Source organism: Palaemon carinicauda, chromosome 29 (assembly GCF_036898095.1).
Source record: "Palaemon carinicauda isolate YSFRI2023 chromosome 29, ASM3689809v2, whole genome shotgun sequence".
NCBI lineage: Eukaryota > Metazoa > Arthropoda > Malacostraca > Decapoda > Palaemonidae > Palaemon > Palaemon carinicauda.
This window is the reverse complement of record NC_090753.1, coordinates 73664334-73682858: the sequence shown is the minus strand read 5'-3', so window position 1 is coordinate 73682858 and position 18525 is coordinate 73664334. Positions and strand designations below refer to the sequence as shown.

The 18525-nt window shown below is 35.2% G+C and overlaps 1 long non-coding RNA gene across 1 annotated transcript in view; it reads left to right on the top strand.

Moving 5' to 3' along the window:
* The window catches only part of LOC137622827 (uncharacterized), a 41759-nt gene extending 33083 nt beyond the window's left edge, over window positions 1-8676 (top strand). Inside the window, exons 3-4 of the long non-coding RNA XR_011040488.1 lie at window positions 2026-2293; window positions 8644-8676. This is a non-coding gene — a long non-coding RNA (uncharacterized lncRNA). The remainder of the gene's footprint in view (window positions 1-2025; window positions 2294-8643) is intronic.
* The last annotated feature ends 9849 nt before the right edge of the window (window positions 8677-18525 follow it).

The window sequence follows — 18525 nt, the reverse complement described above, 5'->3', positions numbered from 1 at the left end:
AGCTTAATACTTATCCGTTGTTAAAGTTGGTGAGAATCCCGAAAGAAGTTTTGCCGTATACCTGCTAACAGACAGATGAATAAATACAGGTTATTTTATTACCACCCTGGCAAAGGAAACAAAGCTAAAAATGTGCATAAAATGTGGAAGGCAATGTTAATGGTTACATATATATTTTATCACAAGGGAGAAGTTTGTACTTAAAGGCTGTTAAGTTTCATCTTTGGAATCTGGAAATATTGAGAATATTTCTACTGCCTTTATCATGTTTGTTAATTTGTCTTCAGAGGTTGTTTGAAATATGATTATTAATGTTATTCTGATTAGTTAAGCTAAAACCCTAGTTGGAAAAGCAGGATGCTACAAGCCCAATGGCTCCTACAGGAATAAATCGCCGAGTGAAGAAAGGAAATGAATAAACTACATGAGAAATAATTAACAATCAATATAAAATACCCTATGGTCAGCATCAATGCTAAAATAGATCTGTCATACATAAACTATGAGAGACCTATATCAGTCTGTTCAACATAAAAACATTAGCTGCAGAACTCCCGAAGTTCTTTTACTCTAAAATTATGTAATACTTTTACTTTATTAGATGAATGAGTGAAATATCTCAAAAGTCTTAATGTAGACTTTGATCTTAGTTTAGTTTAATACACTTGATGACATAATGTAATTAGGAAAGATATTTTCTTTGGAAAAGTTTGCTCAAGTGATTTCACCAATTCAAGAATGAGAAAATTCCGACAATGCTAAAAAACTGTTTGGTGAGATACTGTACTACGGCCAGAGAGTTATAGGGTACTTTCCCTGGATCCCTTTCTAGTTATGGCTCCTTTTTTCTTTGCCCACACATACACCTAATAGTCTGGCCTATTCTTTACACATTTTCCTCTTTCCTCATACGCCTGACAACGCTATGATAGCTGAAAAATTCTTCACCCAAGGGGTTAACTTCTGCACTGTAATTGTTCATTGTCTTCTTTCCTCATGGTAAGGGTAGAAGAGACTCTTTTACTATGGTAAGCAGCTGTTCTGGGAGGACATTCCAAAATCAAAATGATGTTCCCTTCTCTTGGGTAGTGCCATAGCCTCTGTACCATGGTGTTCCTCTGTCTCGGGTGAGAGTTCTCTGTCTTAGGGTACACTGAGGGACACTATTCTATCTGTGTCTTTGTTTCCTCACTGGGCTATTTTCACCGTGGACCCCTTGACCTTATAACACCCTGAGTTTCTAACTAGTATTGTAGTTTAGCAAGTGATGATAATATTAGTAATAATAATAGTGAATATTCAAGAAAGTAATCAGCGCCATATTCGCAAAGATGAACTTTTAATTGAAGGCTCTCACGCTTGTGTTAGATTATGATCTTTATGACAATCTCAGAATAATAGCAGTTACTTCTCATCTCTTTTGCCTTCCCCCTTGACATACCATTTCAATTTTAATTGTTTACTTATGAGGATTCTAAAGGTAGCATTTTAGATTGAAGTAGCTTATTGGAAACATCCATGCCCAACTATCTGTTGGTCTGGGGTTCGAGATACGCTCAAGCTCAATAGTTTCTTGTAGTGTTTGCAACTTCACCATCCTTGTGAGCTAAGGATTGGAGATTTCGGGAGCCTATAGGTATCCCTACTGAATCATCAGCAACCATTGCCTGGCACAAGTTGTATCCAATTGTAGGGTTATAGTATTTATATAAAGACTTGAGACAACCCACATGTAAAAATCAATTAGATATTGAAGTGATTTAGATAATACAGATGTGTTAGTCTCAAGTAGAACTTAGTGAGGGTTGTCATCAAATAGTTTTTTGTAATATAATTTTAATTTTAGAGAAAGATTACTTTACCTACATTTATCTTTAACTGTGCAGCAGAGCAGCAGATATTTTGTAGACCATTAAATAGAACAGTTAATAGATTTTGTAGATGTTGATTAATTAGTAAGACTATTGTATTACCCTTTGAGTTGGCAGGAGATAGAGATGCCCCTAATCTGATATTTTATTCCAGGCTGATCAGCTGAAATTGAATGTAGGAAGGATAGAAATAGAATTCCTTCCGCCTCCAACTTGAGACCTGAATTTTGGACCTCATAGACCTGGGGTTGAGCTGCCCCTTAACCCCTCCCTTGCACTTGTGATCTGCTGGCTGTGGTTTTCCATATGAAAAATTGACAAGATGCAAATACTCTAAGAGCAGAAGGAAACGAAGAATGAGGCATAGGCGACGTCAGCATGTACCCAATTTATTTTGTCATCTGGATACTGAGCATGTGATGGTAAGGCACTGATACAACTGGAATTATGATATTGTTATCAGTTTGTTCCTACGCGAATACTGTACAAACTCTTGTCATTTCAGGAGGTTATAAAATCATGTCAGTATATTTATTTATTAATTTGACTGTGTCTGTGGACAGGACTATGTCAAAACCACCCAATGGATTTTGACTGAATTTTCACCACAGATAGATCTTAGACCATTGACAACCCCATTAATTATTGGAGATGATGCATTACCAGATCAAGATTTTAGATCCGAATTTGCATTTTTTCACAATTTTAAAGATTATCTCATAAGAAACTGGCACATTGGATTTCTACCAAATTTTAACTATAGATAGATACAGTTAACTCCCCGTTAACACGAGGGTAATTTTCATGGAGATGTCGTGTTAACGGAACATAATTTCTCCAAAAGAAATAATGGTAATAGGGGATGTTACGTTGCTGGACATTGGCAGCCTGTCTATTTTGGGATTTTGTTACTATGAAACTTGAAACAAACACGTTGATGTATTTGAAGGTCACAGAAACAATAAAAACGCACATTCTTACTCTACTTGTATTTATTTTATAGTAAAATAAGTTATGACCCATGTACATTCATACTGACACATCACTCTTCTTACCACTGTTGGCTGTCGGCTGCCTCGCTCCCATCTCTCTCTCTCTCTCTCTCTCTCTCTCTCTCTCTCTCTCTCTCTCTCTCTCTCTCTCTCATTAAACAACAACAACAGACGTATCAGCTGTTGACATTGTCGATCCACATCCTTCTACATAGGCGATATAAACAAAGATATTGAATATGAATATTGGTAAATGTAACAATTAAGTTTATTTTATACTATCGCAATATAATTTATATAACTTAATTTGTTATTCAACGTTACAACATTTCTCCATTTTATACTATCTTAGAACAAACCAGATTCACAAATAAAGAGTCGTGATGTACTGTAAACATGTTAGATTGTAAACATCTCCATTTAGAAGTATAGATGTAGATTTATTTGTAAAATTAGATTACTTGTTTTGTTACTACATTAAAAACTAAAATTTATTTGTTTGTAAGCTTAAATAAATTCTCATTAACCCTTTCGCCCCCAAAGGACGTACCGGTACGTTCTTGCAAAACACTGTTATTTACATGTTTGTGCATATTTCTGATGACTTTATGAGAAACTTCAGGCATTTTCCAAAAGAATGAGACCAACCTGACCTCTCTATGACAAAAATTAAGGCTGTTAGAGCAATTTAAAAAAAAATATACTGCAAAATGTGCTTGAAAAAAAATAACCCATGGGGGTTAAGGGTTGGAAATTTCCAAATAGCCCTGGGGGTAAAAGGGTTAACCTCTCTCTCCCGCTCTTGCTCTTAAGCTGGATATTCAACTTGCGTAACATCGGACATTTCGTGCTAACAGAATATATCTCAATAAATTTGGACTCTTGTAACTTCGAAATCGGGTTAATAGAACTCGTGTTAATGGGGAGTTAACTGTATTTTGCATCATAAGAAACCATGAAAATTTGGAGGTGACACGGATTAAGATCACAATTCTGGATCATTATTGTACTATCTACTGTGCGAGGGAATGTCAGCAGACTCAAGTAAAATGTTGGCAATATTCATTGGTGGAAGACTGAAATCTTTGATTGCTCTTACTGTATTTCGTCTTGTATGTGTCTCTTTCATTTCCCATTCCCCTTCCATTATCTTCTCCCCTTTGTGCAACATATGCCTTGACCTGCCCTTAATTATTACCACAGATCACCAGTGTCTATTCTTGGTCTCTGCATTGCCTTAAGAAAACTACTGCATTTGCCTTAATCTTCCAGTCTTAGGGTTCAGGTATGTATTTGAGACCGATCTACAGTACTAGCACCGGAGGCAAATGTATTAGTGTTCAATGATTAATTAATTTTCTTATTCAAATGTTGATTTTTTATCCTTACCTGAACAATCCACTCTAGGGATTGACGGACCGGCTTGGTTAAAGGTTGTCTGTGTAATTTCATATTATCACGAACGTATTGTAAACAATATAAACCAGTGAAAATTTATGCTTGGTTGGGGGTGGGAGTCTGTTACAGTGGCTTTGTGTCTGTGATTGGGGGTTGGGATCTGTATTTTCAGTAGGAAATGATGGCTTAATGTTTTTCTAGCCTATCAGCAGTTCCAACTATTAATGAAATACTTGAATTCTATATGAAACCGTATAGAAGAAAACTGGTGGCTATGGCAACAATGTATGGTTGCACCGTAGCAATTGAATGTTTGTTGGCTTTGTTCCAAGATTGGGATTTTCTAACGAGTGGTAAATCAGTACTTATGATAATTTTGGATTCTCTGGAAGGTCACCCATATAGAGCTTGATCCCAATCAATTATGTAGGTAGAGAAAAAGGTGTGATGTAAATTCCACTTGCGAGGTGCACAAAATGGTTGCCTCTCAACTGGGAAGATATGTAAACATAGAAGAAGAAATATGGAAGGATTTGTCTTCCAGCCTTTATGTATATGTAATATTTATCAAATATGATATTTCTTTTATTTTATTTTATACAGCTTTTGGACCTTGAATAGAAAGGAAGCAATGCTCTTCTCTGCTAGCTCTTTTTAAATGTATACGAGTCTGTTTCGTCGCATGCAAATACCGTGTGTGCTAAGTTCCTGTGGTCAGCTCTTTATTTCAGATATAGAAGATCTGATCCAAGTGTAGATCCTGATGGGATTGGTTCCTATTGAGAAATTCACTTGAAGCTCTTTCCCTTCTCTGGAGACTTCTCTGACTTGGAAGATTTTCCTGTCCACATGCTACACAATAATATATGCCAAATAGTACACTGCATCAATTTTTAAGCCTATGTTACAGATATTTTAATACAGGTACTTTTTTTCTGAGAAGGAGTTAGTGAAAAATATATTTACAACCATTTCTGTTACCCCAAGGGGTTCCACAGTTTTATCCTCTCCTAAGAAAGAAATACGTATCTTGTAGGAAAAATCAACAAATTATGTATTACTGTATAGGCCTAGTAATTGTGCTAGAGTATCGCTACATTCACAGTTCCACAAATAATCCCCCCCTGCGTTCTTCCACAGGGTATCGGAGAAGCATCTGCTAAAAAAATCCACTGGAACGTACCATGCGTCTCAATATACGCGAACCACCTGAACGTTGGAATAGCAGCTGAACGCACCACTAACTTCACACGTTTTTGTGTCAAACGTCGATCTAACATTAAGTTATGTTTTTTTGCAATGCATCCAGGGACTCAAGATAGGGAAATTTTTCATGATTTTAGATTCTCCAGATATTCATCGTTAAAACCGTCAGAATATAACAACGAATCTTCGCTTTATAACTGCTTAGAATATTATATTGATATTATTTGAGTGCAAAACAGTATTTCCTGACTTATCATGACTAGCTATCACTTAAACAGCAGGGATTAGATCTGTCTCTTTATTCATATCGAGAATATAATTAATTTTCCAGTGGAGAGTTGGGGAACAAAACTAATTATTTCAGAAATAATGTTAAATTGCAAAGATCTAATTTTCATCGTTCATAGGTTAAGAAATATGTTAAACTGTTTCTTTCTTCACAGTCGTATTACGAATTTACGTTAACAGAATGTAACACGACAGATTTTTGTCAATATCCTCTGCTTGCAAGTCAATCTCTCAGGGAACAGGAAGAGATTCCAGAGAAGAGCAATAGCTTCAAGTGAATTTCTCAATAGGAACCAATTCCTTCAGGATCTACACTTGGATCCAGATCCTTCCTCATTTATGATTATAGCAGATTTGTCAGTATTTGTGTCCAGGTGAAGCATTATGTTTTACAAAGGTGCGAGTCTTTTCTGCCATATTGTCATCTTTGGAGATCCTCCCTGTGCTCAGATGATTGGGAGGTGTTGTGTAATCGAGTGGCTTCTTGCCGACAGTCTTCCATTTAGCTCTAGTTTCATTAAAAGCGAGCAAACTACATAACCTATCTTATCTTTTTTCACCCGAAAGTTCTGTCATTTACTTTCATTACAAAATTTGCAGCTAAGATCCAAAATGCTGTTATTAATAATATCAGATTTGACTTTTATAATATCAGCATTAAAGGAGGTATTGTTTGCTACTTTGTCCCGTAAGGGCAGTTTGCTTATACCTTAAGAGGACTGTTTCCTACTGCCTGACCTTTCCTATCATGTTTATTAGCACAAGTCAAACAAGAAAGGAGGGTCTGAGATCACAATCCCTTTCTGATTTTGAGAAGTGGTTATGAGAGCTTATATCTTGAGGAGAAGCATCGAATGGGGCCCCTACCAAAGCCCATAACTTTTGTGTTGTTGCCACAACCTTAGCATTTGGCAATAACCACTCGGTAGACACTGATAAAGAGTCTATTAATAGAGCTTTCAAATCCTTTGGAGACATGATTACTGTGGCAACTCCAACGGCTCGCAATATTCATGGGCTAGCCACAACCATAGCTTTCTGTAATCCCTAAAATCCACCTTTTTGTGACAAGTAATTTGACTCTTTCTTTCATCACTCGAGGAGGAGACTGATGATTTAGTGGATTTACTACTATGCCCTGTTGGGGCAGTGAGTCTCTATTTGATAAAGACTATACATTGTGTTCCCAGTGTCTCCAATCTATTTGTCAAGATTGGATGAAAGGAGAAAAGAGTAACAAAGTACCATTTCTCTTTGACTGCTAGAGACTATCGTGAGGTTTATAAACCCTTTGGGAGAAGCGTCTTCCAGGGCCTCTTCCAGGGCTCGTGACATCCGTGGTCGTGTCACAAACATTGCTTTCCACGAGAACCATCTAGCGCTTACAAGACGCAAGACACCTGCACTCTAGGCCCCGTAGTGGCTGTCCAATAGTCAATGTAGAAACTATGCTTCTGCGGCACAATTATCCTAGTGTCAACTCATCTGTTACTTATTAGTACTTAATGCCAAGTGTAAGTAACATTTCGCCCCATCCTAATTCTCGTGGCCCTGGGAGTATCAGCATTGGTATACACTCAAGCAGGTGAGGACATTTTGAATCAAACCTTATAGAATATAGCTATGATTTTATAATACATATGATTGTCAGTTTCAAAGCATTTTACTTTTTTTTGTGGAGCAGGGATAACATAATTGAGTATTTAGGTTTGTCCCTACCTCGTATCAGGGCCAGGCTCTGGGCCGAGGGTCAAACAGACAGCCTTTTCCTGCCATTGGGACTCCCTCCCACCTAAGGAAGACTCCCTGTTGAAATAACTCGTGTTTGTATAGCTATGAAAAATACAAATTATTTATGAGATTTGTAGTTTATCTTCCCTTATTGATAAACGATAGAAATTATGAATTTTCCCTTGCACAATACCTAATACACAATTCAAGTAATAAGTCCTCAAAGTAAGTAGTCATTGCATTGACGACGGAATGACCATTTCATCAACGCTCAGGGCAATGACGCTGAAGTTAGAAAAGTGTCGCAATGATGTTGCCGCAAATACATCGTCGCAAATTAAATTTTGCGTCTGTTTCCCCTTAATGCCAGATTTTTTGTGTAATTAGCCCAAATTAATTATTGAAATGAAATCCAATAATAACTGTGAATGTGATTATTCTAATACTGTAATTGTAGTCTGATTCTTAGATTTCTTACAGCACAAAATTTGAAAAAATTGAAATTTCATCTAATCAGCTTTAGTACCAATTTCATCTTATTTTGTTTTCTTGATTTCTTTTTCAGGGGACTTCTCGAGAGAGAGAGAGAGAGAGAGAGAGAGAGAGAGAGAGAGAGAGAGAGAGAGAGAGAGAGAGAGAGAGAGAGTGAGTGTGTGTGTGTGTGTGTGTGTTTTACCAAATATACTTAACTAATAACTACTTCTGTTTAAATCATTGAATTTATTTATTATATGATTTATACCCTATGAGGCTAATACAGTATTTTATAGATTGTAGTTTAAGTTTGTACTACTGTGATACTATGATTATGATAGTGTACATTGATTAGAGGTTTTTGCCTCCTCAAAATAAGCTAACCTGAAGAAATTAGTTTTTGATGAAAAAATGTACAGTAATATAAAATAATGAAATAATATATTTCACCTGTAAGTTTATAATAAGTCATGCTCCAAGTATCAGTTAAACGGGTTATATGAAACATTTTAATCAGTCAGGATCTTCAGTGCAATTTTTTTTTTTAAATCATTATGCTTCATTTTATTAAAGTATAGTTTTTATTATGATAAAGTGATTAGCTATTTGAGTGTGTGTTGTTGACTGTACTGAACTTGCTAACAGCTAATAACATTTCTAAAGAACCTTATTTTCCTTTACAGAAGTCCTTCGTTCAGGATGTCGAGTCCCACGTACGGACTGTCTCACTCTTGTCGCTGAAGACTCCAACGAAGTTAGATTTCTTCAGTCAACACATCTGAGTGGCCCAGTTGAACCAGTGGGCCAATTTGTGCTTTTTATGATTAATGCACTGTACTTACCTTAAATGACCGCGGAGGTAGCAGCAGTAGGGGATTCAGCATTATGAAGCTTCTTCTGTGGTAGATAACGGGGGAGGGTGGGCTGTGGCACCTTAGCAGTACCAGCTGAACTCAGTTGAGTCCCTTGTTAGGCTGGGAGGAACGTAGAGAGTAGAGGTCCCCCTTTTTGTTTTTGTTTCATTTGTTGATGTTGGCTACCCCCAAAATTTGGGGAAGTTCCTTTGGTATATGTATGTATGTATGTACTTACCTATTTTATTTAATGTAGCGTTTATTGGTCGTAAGAGAACTAAAATACTGTAGTTTGTGCTTTTGGAAAAAATATTGCAGTACATGAAATTAGATTTTATGAAAGCAGGTAAAGGTATTATTGTGTAAGGTCATAAAGTCTAATAGATCGTATAGTTTAAAAACCATTTGGTTTATTGACTTTATTTAACAAAGAGCATCTAAAGTTCAATGTGATTTACCTTGTTTTTTGCTCTCTGTATTAGCAAATTAATTGGCATCATGTTCCTCATACAGTATTATGATATTTCATGTCCTCAGCTTATAAACTTAACCCTTTTACCCCCAGGCTATTTAGAACTTTCCAACCCTTAAAACCCCCAGGGGTTATTTTTTTTTTCAAGCACATTTTGCAGTATATTTTTTTTGAATTGCTCTAACAGCCTTAATTATCGTCATAGAGACGTCAGGTTGGTCTCATTCTCTTGGAAAATGCCTGAAGTTTCTCAAGAAATTATCAAAAATATGCAAAAAAAAAAAATGTAAATAACAGTTTTTTGCATGGACGTACCAGTACGTCCATGGGGGTAAAGGGATGAGTTTATGGAAATGTACCAGTACGTCCTTTGGGGGTAAAAGGGTTAAAAGGTGCCAAGAAACCGTTTGTAAGTCAAATTTTGTTATAATTTCACCCAACTCACACGCCTACAATTTTTAGATGCAAAAGTCTCCACAAGTAGTCCTGTTTCATGTTGGAAATGTCGTTTTGCGTACTCTATCAAATTGTATGATATTGTTATATTGCAGAATTTCATTATGAACTTTTTATACAATATCTCAGATTTACGACTTCAGTTGGATGTTTGTTTGTATTTCCATATGTTTATAAGTTGAGGACCTTTTGTGTTTTGATAATATTGTTAATAAGCAGGACACATTTACATTTTAGTGAAACCTTATTCCTTAAAAACAAATTTCGGTTGATGTATCGTAGAAAGCTTCTATTTTCATTATTGCATTTTAGTCACGGCAAAAGGTTTTTAACTGAGAGAGAATAATTTGATTAAGTCAAAGCAATTTTATCTCATGATAAATTTAATCCAAAGAAATGAAATTCGGAAAGTTGAAATAATCGCCGGAGTGATTATACCAAGCATCATTCCTCCTTATAGCTCAACTATTCGCTACTAAACAAAATAGGTTTAAGACTGTTAAAAGTACCAGTAAAGAATATCTTGTTTCCTTAGTTAGACTTTAACTAAATATGAGATTATCATATTTAGGCTTTTTTTTTATTAAGATAGACTTCTCGTGTTTGGGTCTGAAGGACGTCTCGTTGAAAGCAATAGTGTTGAACTATTCGCATTATAAAGAATGGTGCACTATCCATTCTGATAAATAGTCAAGAACGATGAACTACCCATTCTCATAAAGTAGTCAATGTCTGAGAATTATTTTTTGTGTACACAGATGTGGTTAGTATTTCGCTTGAGAAGGTCACTGTTTTGAGTGCCGCTTATTTTATCTTTTCACATATGATAGGAAAAGGACTTGTCCTAGTATGCTAAGATCCTGTAAATGTGTTCTGCCTGTTAACAATTACTGTAGGGTTTGATGTTGTACTGCTGCAGCAGTGGCCAAGATCTCATTCATTTGTAAGAGTCCTTGTAGTTTTCATTGTGGATGTGGCTCCTGTAAGGAGTATGTTATTATTATTATTATTATTATTATTATTATTATTATTATTATTATTATTATTATTATTATTATTATTATTATTATTATTATTATTACAGTATTTCTTGCTAAGCTACCCCTAGTTGGAAAAGTAGGATACTATAAGCCCAAGGACTTGAACAGGAAAAATAGCTCATTGTGGAAAGGAAATTTGGAAATGAACTATGAGAGATGTTTAAGAATAATAACTTCAAAACAAATCTTTCATATATAAACGATAAAAACTATAAAAGAAGAAGAGAAATAAGATAGATTATTGTGCCCGACTGTAGCATTAAGCAAGAAAACTGTATCCCAAGTCAGTGGTAGCCCATGGTACTGAGGTTATGGCACTACCCAAACCATTGTTCTATAGAACAATGGTTTGGTTGTGTAGTTTCCATCTCCTAGAAGAGTTGCTTACCATAGCTAGAGTCTCTTATACCCTTACCAAGAGGAAAGTGGCCACTGAACAATTACAGGGCAGCAGTTAACCTTGAGAGAGAGAAGAATTGTTTGGTAATCTCAGTGTTGTCAGGTGTATGACAGAGGAGAATGTGTATAGAATAGGCCAGAGTATTCAGTGTATGTGTAGGCAAAGAAAAAATGAGCCATAACGAGAGAGAGGGATCCAATGTAGTACTGTCTGGCCAGTCAAAGGACCCAATAACTCTTTAAAGGTAGTGTCTCAATGGGTGGATGGTGCCAACGTACTACTGTACTTATTAAATCAAGAGGAGTTTTTCCATTACTTAAGGTCTTTACAGTATTCCCCATTTCTTTAACATTGTGTTGGAAGTGGTTTTGGTTTTTTTTTTAATCTGGCTTTGCAAATCACTAATGATAGAATAAATCAGAGTTTAGTTTTCCAGTTCCGTTCTTAAAAATGATCTCAACTGGAATAAAAAGTGCTCACTTTTCTGTTAAGGGCTGCATCAGTGGATGGTTTCAGAACCTAGTTACAGAACTTGGATGGGAGGAACTGTTACAGATCACCAACGTGGGGCTAAGTACACCGTGTTCTGTACTGTGCATACGTGTACACGTACAGTACACTGCGTACATACCTTTTACAGTTTGTATTGGCTTGTAGTCGATTTCTTTGAAGATCTTTCAAAATTAGTTCATAGGAAAAAGGTTTTATATTTTGGATAAATTTTTGAGTGTCATTGGACAGTCTAATTATGATAGATAAAAGAAATCCTTCACAGTTCTAAAGCTCTTTTCAGTTCCATATGTCATCTTGGAATGACAATACTGTACAGTACTTTGGGATATTTTGGCACCAGAAAAATTTCTCCCTTTTTGTCCGAATTTCTGGCATTGTAATTTGGCCGGTTAATATTTTGCCAATTTCACCTTCAGTTGCAAAGATATAACCAGCTTGTTGCAGAATTAGGCTTGTTTAGTGTGTATCTAATTAACATAAATCTTTATTATTAAAATATTTATATGTGCAGTAGAATAAAATGCTGTAAAACAGGATACCGGATACAAATCACATTAAAAGGGTAGAAGAGACTCTTTAGCTACGGTAAGCAGCTCTTCTAGGAGAAGGACACTCCAAAATCAAACCATTGTTCTCTAGTCTTGGGTAGTGCCATAGCCTCTGTACCATGGTCTTCCAATGTCTTGGGTTAGAGTACTCTTGGTTGAGGGTACACTCGGGCACACTGTTCTATCTAGTTTCTCTTCCTCTTGTTTTGTTAGAGTTTTTATAGTTTGTATAGGAGATATTTATCTTGATGTTACTTCTCTTAAAATATTTCATTTTTCCTTATTTCCTTTCCTTACTGGGCTATTTTCGCTGCTGGGGCCCCTGGGCTAATAGCATCCTGCTTTTCCAACTAGGGTTATAGCTTAGCATTTAATAATAATAATAAACATGAAAGACTTGTAAAAATAACAAATAACTAATTACAGCTTTGCTTTAATGAAAAATTATCTTCAGTGCATTAATTACAGTCTCTTTTGGTCAAAACTGTGAGTACCTCAGCAGTTTTAGATGCCTTTAATCCATTATAAATTATGTCAGGATTTGATTCCAAATACTCTATAGATACGAGAGGCCACTCTGCACTCAACAGTTTGAGTGTAGTTGGTAACAAATCTATATTGACTGGCTACAAGTTATGCAATATAAGTTTCAAACTGGTTTCTCATATGTTTAAAGGGTTTAAAAGCCACACGTGAATTGCAGAGGCAAGACACAGAGACATTGCCCTGGTTATCAAGACTCTGCCTTAGAGACTGACCATATATACATACGATCAGTGTCCTGGCCCCCTCTCCATCCAAGTTAGGATCAGGTAACGACTGCTGATGAATCAGCAGGTAGGCCTATAGGCTCCTTCAAACTCCCCATTCTTACCTTACAAGGAGGGTGAGGTTGCAGACTCTGCTAGAAACCATCGCGCTCGAGCTGGGCTTGAATCCCAGTCTCGTAAATGGACTGTTTCCAACAGTAGGTGTGTTTTGAAATATTAACAGACGACAAAACGTCTAATTTTTTATTTGATTTTTGCACTCTCAAAGAGAAGGCAAAATCGATAGATTATAAACAAAGGCCAAAATATCCCAAAGTACGGTATGGTACATTCTTACTGACTTTAATTAGGAAGAACCTCTATTCTTCCTTGGGAACTGGTTCCTATATCTGTATAAATGCAGGGAGGTATAGAATTTAAGAAGACCTTCAATATCAGTTTATAAGATATTGTTCTTATTTTCAGAAGTTTGTTTAGAGCAGCCATTGAAAAATACATAATCGGAGAATTTCCAACATGAAACTTTCTATCCATTTATTGTTATTGGCTAAGTTTCAACCCTAGTTGGAAAAGCAGCCTGCTATAAGTCCAAGGGTCCAACAGGGAAAATAGTCATGAGGAAAGGAAATAAGAAATCTGATAGAATATTGTGCCTGAGTGTACCCTCAAGCAAAAGAACTCTAACCCATGTCAGTGGAATACCATAGTACAAAGACTATGGCATTGCCGAAGACTAGAGAACAAGGGTTTAATTTTGGAGTATCCTCCTAGAAGAGCCTCCTACCATAGTTCTACTCTTACCAAGAGGAAAGTAGCCACTGAACAATTACAGTGCAGTATGTATTCCATTGAGTAAAGAATTTTTAGGTTATCTTAGTGTTGGCAGGTGTATGATGAAATGAAAATGTATAAAGAATATGCCAGACTATTTGGTGTACATATAGGCAAAGGAAAAATGTGTAACCAGAGAATAAGTTATCATCAAAGAAGACAAATTCTATAAAACTTTGAATAGATTACTATAACATTTATATATGTTACACCTAAAGGTATTTGCATTCTCTACCTTTAAATGCATCTTAGGAATTGTGTGACATTGGCAATTTGTGAGTACAGTTTTCCAGAGTTTTTTTTTTTACATTGATGTTACAATGTTTTTTTCTCTGGTTTTTAATCTGACCTCACAAATTGCCAATGTCATACCAGTTCTGGATATGGTCAGATAAGAGTGTCATTCACATAAACTATCTGGACCTGTTAGCACTATTCAAGGAAGTTTGGGCTTAGGAGTTACTGGTACAAGGGAAGTGCAGAAAACCCTGCCGCAGTCTCCCACACTCAGCGCTAAGTCTCTTTCTGGAGGCGACAAGATCCTCACTGTTGTATAGACTTTGACACTTTTTACTCATGCTGTTGTAGAGTTGATATTATTATGATTATTATTGCTAAGCTACAAACGTAGTTGGAAAAGCAGGATGCAATAAGCACAAGGGCTTTATCAGGGACAAATAGCCCAGTAAGGAAAGGAAATAAACAAACTACAAGTGAAGTGATGAACAATTAAGATAACATATTTTAAGAACAGTAACAGCATTAAAATAGATCGTTCGTAAATAAACTATATAAAGAGACATGTCAGCCTGTTTAGCATAAAAACATTGGCTACAAGTTCTACTAATTCAAATACCCAATTAGGAAGATCATTCCACAACTTGGTCACTGCTGGAATAAAACTTACAATACTGTGAAGTATTGAGCCTCATGAGAGAAGGGATGACTTTTAGAATCAGCTGCATACCTAGTATTATGTGCCGGATGGTACTGTTCAGGAAGATCTGAATGCAAAGGATAATCAGAATTCGGAGGTCTATTTAGGTCTCTGACAATTAATTCATAGTGGAAAGGCTGCAATAATATTAAATAGATCATGAACAGTGGCTCAATGGAAACATGGATGGAGAGTCTATGTAGGACAGTTTCAGAAATCCTTCAAAATTCAAAAGGGATTTCTGTGTAGGTGGTTCGGAGTACTGTATGTCTTCCAAGAATGATGTATTCTTGCATATTGCCCTAAGTAGGATATAAAGGGTTATCTTAAGGGAGGGATTTCTTCATCTATAGGTACTGTACAAAATTCTTCATCATTGGATTTGTAATTTCAAAATATGATGTTCCCTTGTATGCAGTAGTGTGATGAACAATGGGATTGTTTCTGTAGTGCTGTTTTGAACAAAGTTATATTTTCTAATCAGTTTACCAGTTGGCCTGATAAAGTATTATGATTTTGGTTTCGACTTAAGTGTGCTCCCTTTAAGATTCAACCTCTAAAGGGGGACATTATTCTCTTTGGATAATTTGCCTAGAAGGGCTACTTAACTTTTAAAAATGTCATCACTGAAAGGACTTATGCTTAAAAATGCCATTCTTTTTAAGGTTTTACTCCATAAAAATGAATTATCTTCAAAAGTACTCTTTCCTTTCTTCAGGGAAATTTGTTGTCGGCTAATTGCTGTACCACACAATAGCAACTTAGTTTCTGTCTAACCCAGTGATAAAGTATCAATTTAAAGTTGGTTTGTATTTATGAAACAGATATTTTATTAGATCACTTTTGTTTTTTCAAGTTTGATTATATACAGTAATTAACTTTTATATTATCTTTTGACAGAAAGGAGTTTAATCTCTTTTTTTATTTGATAGATTTGTATCGTAAAAGTTTAAGGAAATTTTTCAGTCTTGTTCCAAATGTTAAGTTTAGATTTTAATGACCTTATCATTCTTTTGCATATACACTAGATTGAATATTGAAGATGTTCTTATAATAATCTTAGGACTTCACGAGAATGTTTAATAGATAACACTTATTTTGTTAAACGTGAATATATTTTCTGTATAATTGTAATTCATATTTTTGAATTAGATAGCCATGGCCACTACTGCAGTATGATACAACTTAGTTCGTGTTAGAGGTTAAATCGTGTACTAACTGTGATTTTAAGAACTGTTAAAGAGAACTTCTATATTTTTGAAAAGTTTTGTAAAACTTCTTTTGACATAAGTCTGGATATGATATTTCAGCTTCAAAGGGCGTCTTCTGAATACACTTAAGGAAGTACCATTGCTGTGTTAGTTGAGATCAAGGGCAGGGTTGAGTTGTTAGTACTTGTAGAATAAGTATTTTTATTCCTATTTTTAAAAGTTTAATTGCATAAGTGATACTTTAGGTTAATAATTTTGTGATTTATTCGGGTAGCTTGGTTGCATATAAGTTTGAAATTCCCGAGCAAATATTTACAACCATTGATATTATGGTGGTTAGAAATAAACAAAATAATTTGTAAGTTAGAAGTGATTATAGGTAAATCTATTTTTGAGAGTTTATAAGGGATTTTAAGCCCATTTCTTTTAGTGAGATGCAGGTAATGAGATCAAAAGAAATTGAACTTTGTTTTCTAAGTAGATACTGTATAGTGAGTCAAACCTTAGATAGATTGACAGTATCTAGTTGAGGAGATAATAAAGGAGGTTATGTAATTAAGAAGGCATTACAGTATAACAATGTTTAATCCTAGTTTTAAAAGTTTTTTAGCTCGATAACTGTCCTGAAATTTAGGCAAGAGAACAATATATTAATAGCTAAATTATTGTATTTTTTCCTTATTATTTTTGTGTTGGGTTAAGAATTATAAATAGGATTCCTCATATGTCCAGACCTATGTCAAAACGGAGTCCGTCTTGTAACGTAGAAACATGAGTGTATTCTGTAACCTTGTGACAATACTGTATTCTTTAATCTCTTCCAGATGTAGATTGTAAAATTCAGAAAAAAAATAAAGGCCTTTAGGCCCATCAACAGGGGCTGATTTCACAGAAGATAGAAGTTTGGTGGCCCTGCTTCCTTGCCACCAGAAGCCGTATATAGAAGCTACAACAGTCTCTGTCTCCTGTGATGAGTTTGGTGACGTAGGATTCTCAATGGTGAGGCTTGAAATTATGTGACAACTTCTTGTTTACTGGAAGCAGTCGATTAATGTTTACTAAATAGGTATCTTGAACATTTGATATTTTAGTCTAGAAATATGAAACTGCTGTCTTAATTTTTTCATCTTATTAAGGGAGTTACTCAATGCCACAGAACCAAAAATAACCCGTCACTAGAGTTCTTAAGAAAAATCCTGATTCATTGTAGCTTAATGAATAATCAGATTTTTAAAGTTCCATTCAGTTTATTTTAGAATTATGACTAAAGAACAAATGAATTTAAAGTTTTTGAGTTCTTAAAGTGACCTAAGATGTCTTCGGACACTACAGTTGAACATAGATTTGCCATTCAAAAAGATTCCTAATTCCATTATAGCTGATGGAAAAGATTACTGTACCGGAGTATTGTTCCAAACATGAGTGCAGTGCTTAGATGATTTTACCCTGGATGTGAAAAGTTTTGTCTTCATCAGATTTTTTTTACAGGCAATTCAGTTTTGTGTAACGTAATTCTTATAGTAACTGTATTACTTGACAAGTCAATTTTATAAAAGTAGAATCCTCAGAAACTTAAGAAAAGTCGTAGATCTTCCACAGGCTTTGAAAGTTCAAAATTTATTAAACAGAATACTTTCTGCTGTGTTAGATGCTTAATTTGCCAAAATTTTATTAATTTTAAATATGATATTTTCTGGTAATTGTCTGCCCCTGTATTTATAATTACATCTTAGATTATATGGGAATATTTCTCTATATCTTGATATGTATATCTTTATTAATTTGATTTTGAAGAACAATTTAGTGTAAACTTAATTATTCTTTAGAAGCGGGAATGTTAGATTTTTTTTTGTGAGATTAGTGGTAAAGTAAATTGTATTTAAATCTTTTCATCTTAATAATCATTAAATGTCACTGAATGTGAATGCAGTCATTAATTGTAGGGCTTTTTAGGTTTACGTTTGTAACTTGTCCCACGATGGACTTGGAAGAGTTTCAGTATTTTTCTTTATATTCGGGATGCTAATAGCTTTTTAGAGAGGGGACCGGCATCATCCTTTACATGTCCCAAGATTAGATGCGTGTTATGTTTCTCGAATCTTCATTGACCGAGGAGAAGTGCAACATGCACATTGCTGCGTCATTTTTTGCCCAAATTTGGTGCGGTAACCTATCATTATTTAAATAATATTTACATATTTTGTTATTTCCTGTACCAAAAGGTAGAGCTAATGGATTTGTTAGATTCTTGTGCCAAAATGATGACATTTAGTAGAACAAGTTTAGTTGTGTTCTAGAGAGTTGAACATTGCCCTAATATATTGCCAACTATGTCATGCATACTTGATATGCTGTGGTCATTAATACATACTGTATTGAGCTATTTTGTTAACAGGACTTGATTTGGATGTGTCTCTCATTCGTAATTTTAGGCTTGAGTCACAGGCAGAAGACATAGCTTCTTTTTTATTTTGGTCTTCCATATTCTTTGGCTTTAGGTAGTCCTGTTTGGCTCTACTTCAGTATTGGTCAA